Raw genomic sequence first — 9,182 nt, 5'->3', positions numbered from 1 at the left:
TAGTATGACTATAGTGGTGTACTAGTCTGGTTAGTATGACTATAGTGGTGAGGTGTTACTAGTCTGGTTAGTATGACTATAGTGGTGAGGTGTTACTAGTCTGGTTAGTATGACTATAGTGGTGAGGTGTTACTAGTCTGGTTAGTATGACTATAGTGGTGTACTAGTCTGGTTAGTATGACTATAGTGGTGTACTAGTCTGGTTAGTATGACTATAGTGGTGAGGTGTTACTAGTCTGGTTAGTATGACTATAGTGGTGTACTAGTCTGGTTAGTATGACTATAGTGGTGATACTAGTCTGGTTAGTATGACTATAGTGGTGAGGTGTTACTAGTCTGGTTAGTATGACTATAGTGGTTTACTAGTCTGGTTAGTATGACTATAGTGGTGAGGTGTTACTAGTCTGGTTAGTATGACTATAGTGGTGTACTAGTCTGGTTAGTATGACTATAGTGGTGAGGTGTTACTAGTCTGGTTAGTATGACTATAGTGGTGGTGTTACTAGTCTGGTTAGTATGACTATAGTGGTGGGTGTTACTAGTCTGGTTAGTATGACTATAGTGGTGAGGTGTTACTAGTCTGGTTAGTATGACTATAGTGGTGAGGTGTTACTAGTCTGGTTAGTATGACTATAGTGGTGAGGTGTTACTAGTCTGGTTAGTATGACTATAGTGGTGTACTAGTCTGGTTAGTATGACTATAGTGGTGTACTAGTCTGGTTAGTATGACTATAGTGGTGAGGTGTTACTAGTCTGGTTAGTATGACTATAGTGGTGAGGTGTTACTAGTCTGGTTAGTATGACTATAGTGGTGTACTAGTCTGGTTAGTATGACTATAGTGGTGAGGTGTTACTAGTCTGGTTAGTATGACTATAGTGGTGTACTAGTCTGGTTAGTATGACTATAGTGGTGAGGTGTTACTAGTCTGGTTAGTATGACTATAGTGGTGTTACTAGTCTGGTTAGTATGACTATAGTGGTGTACTAGTCTGGTTAGTATGACTATAGTGGTGAGGGTGTTACTAGTCTGGTTAGTATGACTATAGTGGTGTACTAGTCTGGTTAGTATGACTATAGTGGTGAGGTGTTACTAGTCTGGTTAGTATGACTATAGTGGTGTACTAGTCTGGTTAGTATGACTATAGTGGTGTGGTGTTACTAGTCTGGTTAGTATGACTTTAGTGGTGTTACTAGTCTGGTTAGTATGACTATAGTGGTGAGGTGTTACTAGTCTGGTTAGTATGACTATAGTGGTGTTACTAGTCTGGTTAGTATGACTATAGTGGTGTACTAGTCTGGTTAGTATGACTATAGTGGTGAGGTGTTACTAGTCTGGTTAGTATGACTATAGTGGTGAGGTGTTACTAGTCTGGTTAGTATGACTATAGTGGTGTACTAGTCTGGTTAGTATGACTATAGTGGTGAGGTGTTACTAGTCTGGTTAGTATGACTATAGTGGTGTACTAGTCTGGTTAGTATGACTATAGTGGTGAGGTGTTACTAGTCTGGTTAGTATGACTATAGTGGTGTACTAGTCTGGTTAGTATGACTATAGTGGTGTGGTGTTACTAGTCTGGTTAGTATGACTATAGTGGTGTACTAGTCTGGTTAGTATGACTATAGTGGTGTTACTAGTCTGGTTAGTATGACTATAGTAGTGAGGTGTTACTAGTCTGGTTAGTATGACTATAGTGGTGTGGTGTTACTAGTCTGGTTAGTATGACTATAGTGGTGTACTAGTCTGGTTAGTATGACTATAGTGGTGAGGTGTTACTAGTCTGGTTAGTATGACTATAGTGGTGTACTAGTCTGGTTAGTATGACTATAGTGGTGTGGTGTTACTAGTCTGGTTAGTATGACTATAGTGGTGTACTAGTCTGGTTAGTATGACTATAGTGGTGTGGTGTTACTAGTCTGGTTAGTATGACTATAGTGGTGTACTAGTCTGGTTAGTATGACTATAGTGGTGTGGTGTTACTAGTCTGGTTAGTATGACTTTAGTGGTGTACTAGTCTGGTTAGTATGACTATAGTGGTGGGTGTTACTAGTCTGGTTAGTATGACTATAGTGGTGTACTAGTCTGGTTAGTATGACTATAGTGGTGTGGTGTTACTAGTCTGGTTAGTATGACTATAGTGGTGTACTAGTCTGGTTAGTATGACTATAGTGGTGAGGTGTTACTAGTCTGGTTAGTATGACTATAGTGGTGAGGTGTTACTAGTCTGGTTAGTATGACTATAGTGGTGTGGTGTTACTAGTCTGGTTAGTATGACTATAGTGGTGTTTACTAGTCTGGTTAGTATGACTATAGTGGTGAGGTGTTACTAGTCTGGTTAGTATGACTATAGTGGTGTACTAGTCTGGTTAGTATGACTATAGTGGTGAGGTGTTACTAGTCTGGTTAGTATGACTATAGTGGTGAGGAGTTACTAGTCTGGTTAGTATGACTATAGTGGTGAGGTGTTACTAGTCTGGTTAGTATGACTATAGTGGTGTACTAGTCTGGTTAGTATGACTATAGTGGTGTTACTAGTCTGGTTAGTATGACTATAGTGGTGAGGTGTTACTAGTCTGGTTAGTATGACTATAGTGGTGTACTAGTCTGGTTAGTATGACTATAGTGGTGAGGTGTTACTAGTCTGGTTAGTATGACTATAGTGGTGAGGTGTTACTAGTCTGGTTAGTATGACTATAGTGGTTTACTAGTCTGGTTAGTATGACTATAGTGGTGAGGTGTTACTAGTCTGGTTAGTATGACTATAGTGGTGTACTAGTCTGGTTAGTATGACTATAGTGGTGAGGTGTTACTAGTCTGGTTAGTATGACTATAGTGGTGAGGTGTTACTAGTCTGGTTAGTATGACTATAGTGGTGAGGTGTTACTAGTCTGGTTAGTATGACTATAGTGGTGAGGTGTTACTAGCCTGGTTAGTATGACTATAGTGGTGAGGTGTTACTAGTCTGGTTAGTATGACTATAGTGGTGTACTAGTCTGGTTAGTATGACTATAGTGGTGAGGTGTTACTAGTCTGGTTAGTATGACTATAGTGGTGAGGTGTTACTAGTCTGGTTAGTATGACTATAGTGGTGAGGTGTTACTAGTCTGGTTAGTATGACTATAGTGGTGTACTAGTCTGGTTAGTATGACTATAGTGGTGAGGTGTTACTAGTCTGGTTAGTATGACTATAGTGGTGAGGTGTTACTAGTCTGGTTAGTATGACTATAGTGGTGTACTAGTTTGGTTAGTATGACTATAGTGGTGAGGTGTTACTAGTCTGGTTAGTATGACTATAGTGGTGAGGTGTACTAGTCTGGTTAGTATGACTATAGTGGTGTACTAGTCTGGTTAGTATGACTATAGTGGTGAGGTGTTACTAGTCTGGTTAGTATGACTATAGTGGTGTACTAGTCTGGTTAGTATGACTATAGTGGTGAGGTGTTACTAGTCTGGTTAGTATGACTATAGTGGTGAGGTGTTACTAGTCTGGTTAGTATGACTATAGTGGTGAGGTGTTACTAGTCTGGTTAGTATGACTATAGTGGTGTACTAGTCTGGTTAGTATGACTATAGTGGTGAGGTGTTACTAGTCTGGTTAGTATGACTATAGAGGTGAGGTGTTACTAGTCTGGTTAGAATGACTATAGTGGTGTACTAGTCTGGTTAGTATGACTATAGTGGTGTACTAGTCTGGTTAGTATGACTATAGTGGTGAGGTGTTACTAGTCTGGTTAGTATGACTATAGTGGTGAGGTGTTACTAGTCTGGTTAGTATGACTATAGTGGTGTACTAGTCTGGTTAGTATGACTATAGTGGTGTTACTAGTCTGGTTAGTATGACTATAGTGGTGTGGTGTTACTAGTCTGGTTAGTATGACTATAGTGGTGAGGTGTTACTAGTCTGGTTAGTATGACTATAGTGGTGTACTAGTCTGGTTAGTATGACTATAGTGGTGAGGTGTTACTAGTCTGGTTAGTATGACTATAGTGGTGTGGTGTTACTAGTCTGGTTAGTATGACTATAGTGGTGTACTAGTCTGGTTAGTATGACTATAGTGGTGAGGTGTTACTAGTCTGGTTAGTATGACTATAGTGGTGAGGTGTTACTAGTCTAGTTAGTATGACTATAGTGGTGAGGTGTTACTAGTCTGGTTAGTATGACTATAGAGGTGAGGTGTTACTAGTCTGGTTAGTATGACTATAGTGGTGAGGTGTTACTAGTCTGGTTAGTATGACTATAGTGGTGTGGTGTTACTAGTCTGGTTAGTATGACTATAGTGGTGAGGTGTTACTAGTCTGGTTAGTATGACTATAGTGGTGAGGTGTTACTAGTCTGGTTAGTATGACTATAGTGGTGTACTAGTCTGGTTAGTATGACTATAGTGGTGTACTAGTCTGGTTAGTATGACTAGTGGTGAGGTGTTACTAGTCTGGTTAGTATGACTATAGTGGTGAGGTGTTACTAGTCTGGTTAGTATGACTATAGTGGTGAGGTGTTACTAGTCTGGTTAGTATGACTATAGTGGTGAGGTGTTACTAGTCTGGTTAGTATGACTATAGTGGTGAGGTGTTACTAGTCTGGTTAGTATGACTATAGTGGTGAGGTGTTACTAGTCTGGTTAGTATGACTATAGTGGTGTACTAGTCTGGTTAGTATGACTATAGTGGTGAGGTGTTACTAGTCTGGTTAGTATGACTATAGTGGTGTACTAGTCTGGTTAGTATGACTATAGTGGTGAGGTGTTACTAGTCTGGTTAGTATGACTATAGTGGTGTTACTAGTCTGGTTAGTATGACTATAGTGGTGAGGTGTTACTAGTCTGGTTAGTATGACTATAGTGGTGTACTAGTCTGGTTAGTATGACTATAGTGGTGAGGTGTTACTAGTCTGGTTAGTATGACTATAGTGGTGAGGTGTTACTAGTCTGGTTAGTATGACTATAGTGGTGAGGTGTTACTAGTCTGGTTAGTATGACTATAGTGGTGAGGGTGTTACTAGTCTGGTTAGTATGACTATAGTGGTGTACTAGTCTGGTTAGTATGACTATAGTGGTGTTACTAGTCTGGTTAGTATGACTATAGTGGTGAGGTGTTACTAGTCTGGTTAGTATGACTATAGTGGTGTACTAGTCTGGTTAGTATGACTATAGTGGTGAGGTGTTACTAGTCTGGTTAGTATGACTATAGTGGTGAGGTGTTACTAGTCTGGTTAGTATGACTATAGTGGTGTACTATTCTGGTTAGTATGACTATAGTGGTGAGGTGTTACTAGTCTGGTTAGTATGACTATAGTGGTGTACTAGTCTGGTTAGTATGACTATAGTGGTGTACTAGTCTGGTTAGTATGACTAGTGGTGAGGTGTTACTAGTCTGGTTAGTATGACTATAGTGGTGAGGTGTTACTAGTCTGGTTAGTATGACTATAGTGGTGAGGTGTTACTATTCTGGTTAGTATGACTATAGTGGTGAGGTGTTACTAGTCTGGTTAGTATGACTATAGTGGTGAGGTGTTACTAGTCTGGTTAGTATGACTATAGTGGTGAGGTGTTACTAGTCTGGTTAGTATGACTATAGTGGTGTACTAGTCTGGTTATTATGACTATAGTGGTGAGGTGTTACTAGTCTGGTTAGTATGACTATAGTGGTGAGGTATTACTAGTCTGGTTAGTATGACTATAGTGGTGTACTAGTCTGGTTAGTATGACTATAGTGGTGAGGTGTTACTAGTCTGGTTAGTATGACTATAGTGGTGTGGTGTACTAGTCTGGTTAGTATGACTATAGTGGTGTACTAGTCTGGTTAGTATGACTATAGTGGTGAGGTGTTACTAGTCTGGTTAGTATGACTATAGTGGTGAGGTGTTACTAGTCTGGTTAGTATGACTATAGTGGTGAGGTGTTACTAGTCTGGTTAGTATGACTATAGTGGTGTACTAGTCTGGTTAGTATGACTATAGTGGTGAGGTGTTACTAGTCTGGTTAGTATGACTATAGTGGTGAGGTGTTACTAGTCTGGTTAGTATGACTATAGTGGTGAGGTGTTACTAGTCTGGTTAGTATGACTATAGTGGTGAGGTGTTACTAGTCTGGTTAGTATGACTATAGTGTTGAGGTGTTACTAGTCTGGTTAGTATGACTATAGTGGTGTATTAGTCTGGTTAGTATGACTATAGTGGTGTTACTAGTCTGGTTAGTATGACTATAGTGGTGTACTAGTCTGGTTAGTATGACTAGTGGTGAGGTGTTACTAGTCTGGTTAGTATGACTATAGTGGTGAGGTGTTACTAGTCTGGTTAGTATGACTATAGTGGTGAGGTGTTACTAGTCTGGTTAGTATGACTATAGTGGTGAGGTGTTACTAGTCTGGTTAGTATGACTATAGTGGTGAGGCGTTACTAGTCTGGTTAGTATGACTATAGTGGTGTTACTAGTCTGGTTAATATGACTATAGTGGTGTTACTAGTCTGGTTAGTATGACTATAGTGGTGTGGTGTTACTAGTCTGGTTAGTATGACTATAGTGGTGAGGTGTTACTAGTCTGGTTAGTATGACTATAGTGGTGAGGTGTTACTAGTCTGGTTAGTATGACTATAGTGGTGAGGTGTTACTAGTCTGGTTAGTATGACTATAGTGGTGTACTAGTCTGGTTAGTATGACTATAGTGGTGTGGTGTTACTAGTCTGGTTAGTATGACTATAGTGGTGAGGTGTTACTAGTCTGGTTAGTATGACTATAGTGGTGTACTAGTCTGGTTAGTATGACTATAGTGGTGAGGTGTTACTAGTCTGGTTAGTATGACTATAGTGGTGTACTAGTCTGGTTAGTATGACTATAGTGGTGTACTAGTCTGGTTAGTATGACTATAGTGGTGAGGTGTTACTAGTCTGGTTAGTATGACTATAGTGGTGTTACTAGTCTGGTTAGTATGACTATAGTGGTGAGGTGTTACTAGTCTGGTTAGTATGACTATAGTGGTGAGGTGTTACTAGTCTGGTTAGTATGACTATAGTGGTGAGGTGTTACTAGTCTGGTTAGTATGACTATAGTGGTGAGGTGTTACTAGTCTGGTTAGTATGACTATAGTGGTGAGGTGTTACTAGTCTGGTTAGTGTTACTAGTCTGGTTAGTGTTACTAGTCTGGTTAGTGTTACTAGTCTGGTTAGTGTTACTAGTCTGGTTAGTGTTACTAGTCTGGTTATTCTGTGTGAATAATATGAGGTGAAACCTTCTCCAGCCTCATGAAGAGCACCTTTACAATCAGCTCTGATTAAACTGAATGGGGCGGAAACTCCCTGGGCCAGTGGGGTCTCTCTCCTTCTAGAGAAGGAATGAAATTAGTGCCTTATTAAAAGGTGTCAGGAAGCTGCTCCAGTTCCACCCGCGTTTAATATAGGAGCTAATACGTCAACATTCCTCTTTCACAACCAGGACGGCAGGTAGCTTAGTGGTTAAGAGCGTTGTGCCAGTAACCGAAAGGTCGCTGGTTCTAATCCCCCCGAGCCGACTAGGTGAAAAATCTGTCGGTGCCCTTGAGCAAGGCACTTAACCCTAATTGCTCCTGTAAGTGGCTCTGGATAAGAGTGTCTGCTAAATGACTAAGATGTAAATACTCAGCCGGGAAGCTGTCTAATCCTGGTGACTTTCCACACTTCATTGAGGTGATGGCTGTTCTTATCTCCGATTCTAGTATAGGAGCATCCAAATCCTTTATTTGATCTGGGGACACCCCAGGAAGCGCTATCTTTGGAGGGGAAAAAAAGGCATTCAATTTAGCATTCAAGTTACATTCAGAATTATAAAGTCACAAAACACATTGTTAATATCTTTTGTACCAGTCAGTACCTCCCCACTTCTATTTTTGATAGCTGGTATTACAAAACTGCCATCTTTTTGTTTCAATTTTGTTTCAATAATTTACCAGTTTTTTTTCTCACCACTTTCAAAAAAGTTTGTCCTCAGCACAAACATTGGATATTCAGCCTTTTGTGATAGATCTCATGTCATTGAAACTTCAGATCACAGACTTGTTTCAACAGTGACTCAGTATTTTTCTTGGATAACTCTTTTTCCAACTCTGTCATTTGAGACTCTAGTTTTTCCAACTCTGTCATTTGAGACTCTAGTTTTCCAACTCTTTCATTTGAGAGACTAGTTTTCCAATTCTGTCATTTGAGACTCTAGTTTTCCAACTCTTTCATTTGAGAGACTAGTTTTCCAACTCTTTCATTTGAGAGACTAGTTTTCCAACTCTGTCATTTGAGACTAGTTACCAATTCTGTCATTTGAGAGACTAGTTTTCCAACTCTGTCATTTGAGACTAGTTACCAATTCTGTCATTTGAGAGACTAGTTTTCCAACTCTTTCATTTGAGACTCTAGTTTTCCAACTCTGTCATTTGAGACTCTAGTTTTCCAACTCTTTCATTTGAGACTCTAGTTTTCCAACTCTTTCATTTGAGACTCTAGTTTTCCAACTCTTTCATTTGAGACTCTAGTTTTCCAACTCTTTCATTTGAGACTCTAGTTTTCCAACTCTTTCTCTATCTTCCCTTTTCTTTCTACTGGTGTATTATTGTGCCGCTAACATAAGCTTTAGAGGCCTCCCACGCCGTACTCAATTTATCAGTGGAACCAATGTTTGTTTTGAAAAAAAAACACTTGATGTCTTCATTTAAGGGAAATATTAAATGTTTCGTCGTTGGAATAAGGACATATTCATCCTCCATCTAATGCTTTTCATAGCCATGTTAGCCTCAACCGCTATACATAATTCCACTGTTGCGTGGTCAGTCAAAGCAATAACCCCTATTTTTACAATCTATCACCGGTTTAGTCATACTCTTGGAAGTTAGGAAGTCATCTATCCTGGAATTAGATTTATGTTTATGTGAATAAAACGTATATTCCTTCTCTCTAGGATTGACAAGTCTAGCAGACCCAGATCCCTCATTTAATAGGTGTATGGCTGCTCTGTCCCTTGGTACAGTTTCGGAATAAGTCGTTTTTTATCAAGAATACTGTCTTGAACCTGGTTAAAGTCTCCCGCCAGCACTGTATTGCCACCAATGATTTCTCCTATGACCTTATTAACCTTATGGGAAAAACCCAGGATCCTCCTTGTTTGGTGCATAAATATTACACATATTTAACCTAATTACCATTTACCAGAGCCTCAACACAAATCAT

The sequence above is a fragment of the Coregonus clupeaformis genome, unplaced genomic scaffold (assembly GCF_020615455.1).
Source record: "Coregonus clupeaformis isolate EN_2021a unplaced genomic scaffold, ASM2061545v1 scaf3072, whole genome shotgun sequence".
Taxonomy (NCBI): Eukaryota; Metazoa; Chordata; class Actinopteri; order Salmoniformes; family Salmonidae; genus Coregonus; species Coregonus clupeaformis.
The sequence above is the reverse complement of the archived record's forward strand: the minus strand, read 5'-3'. Positions refer to the sequence as shown.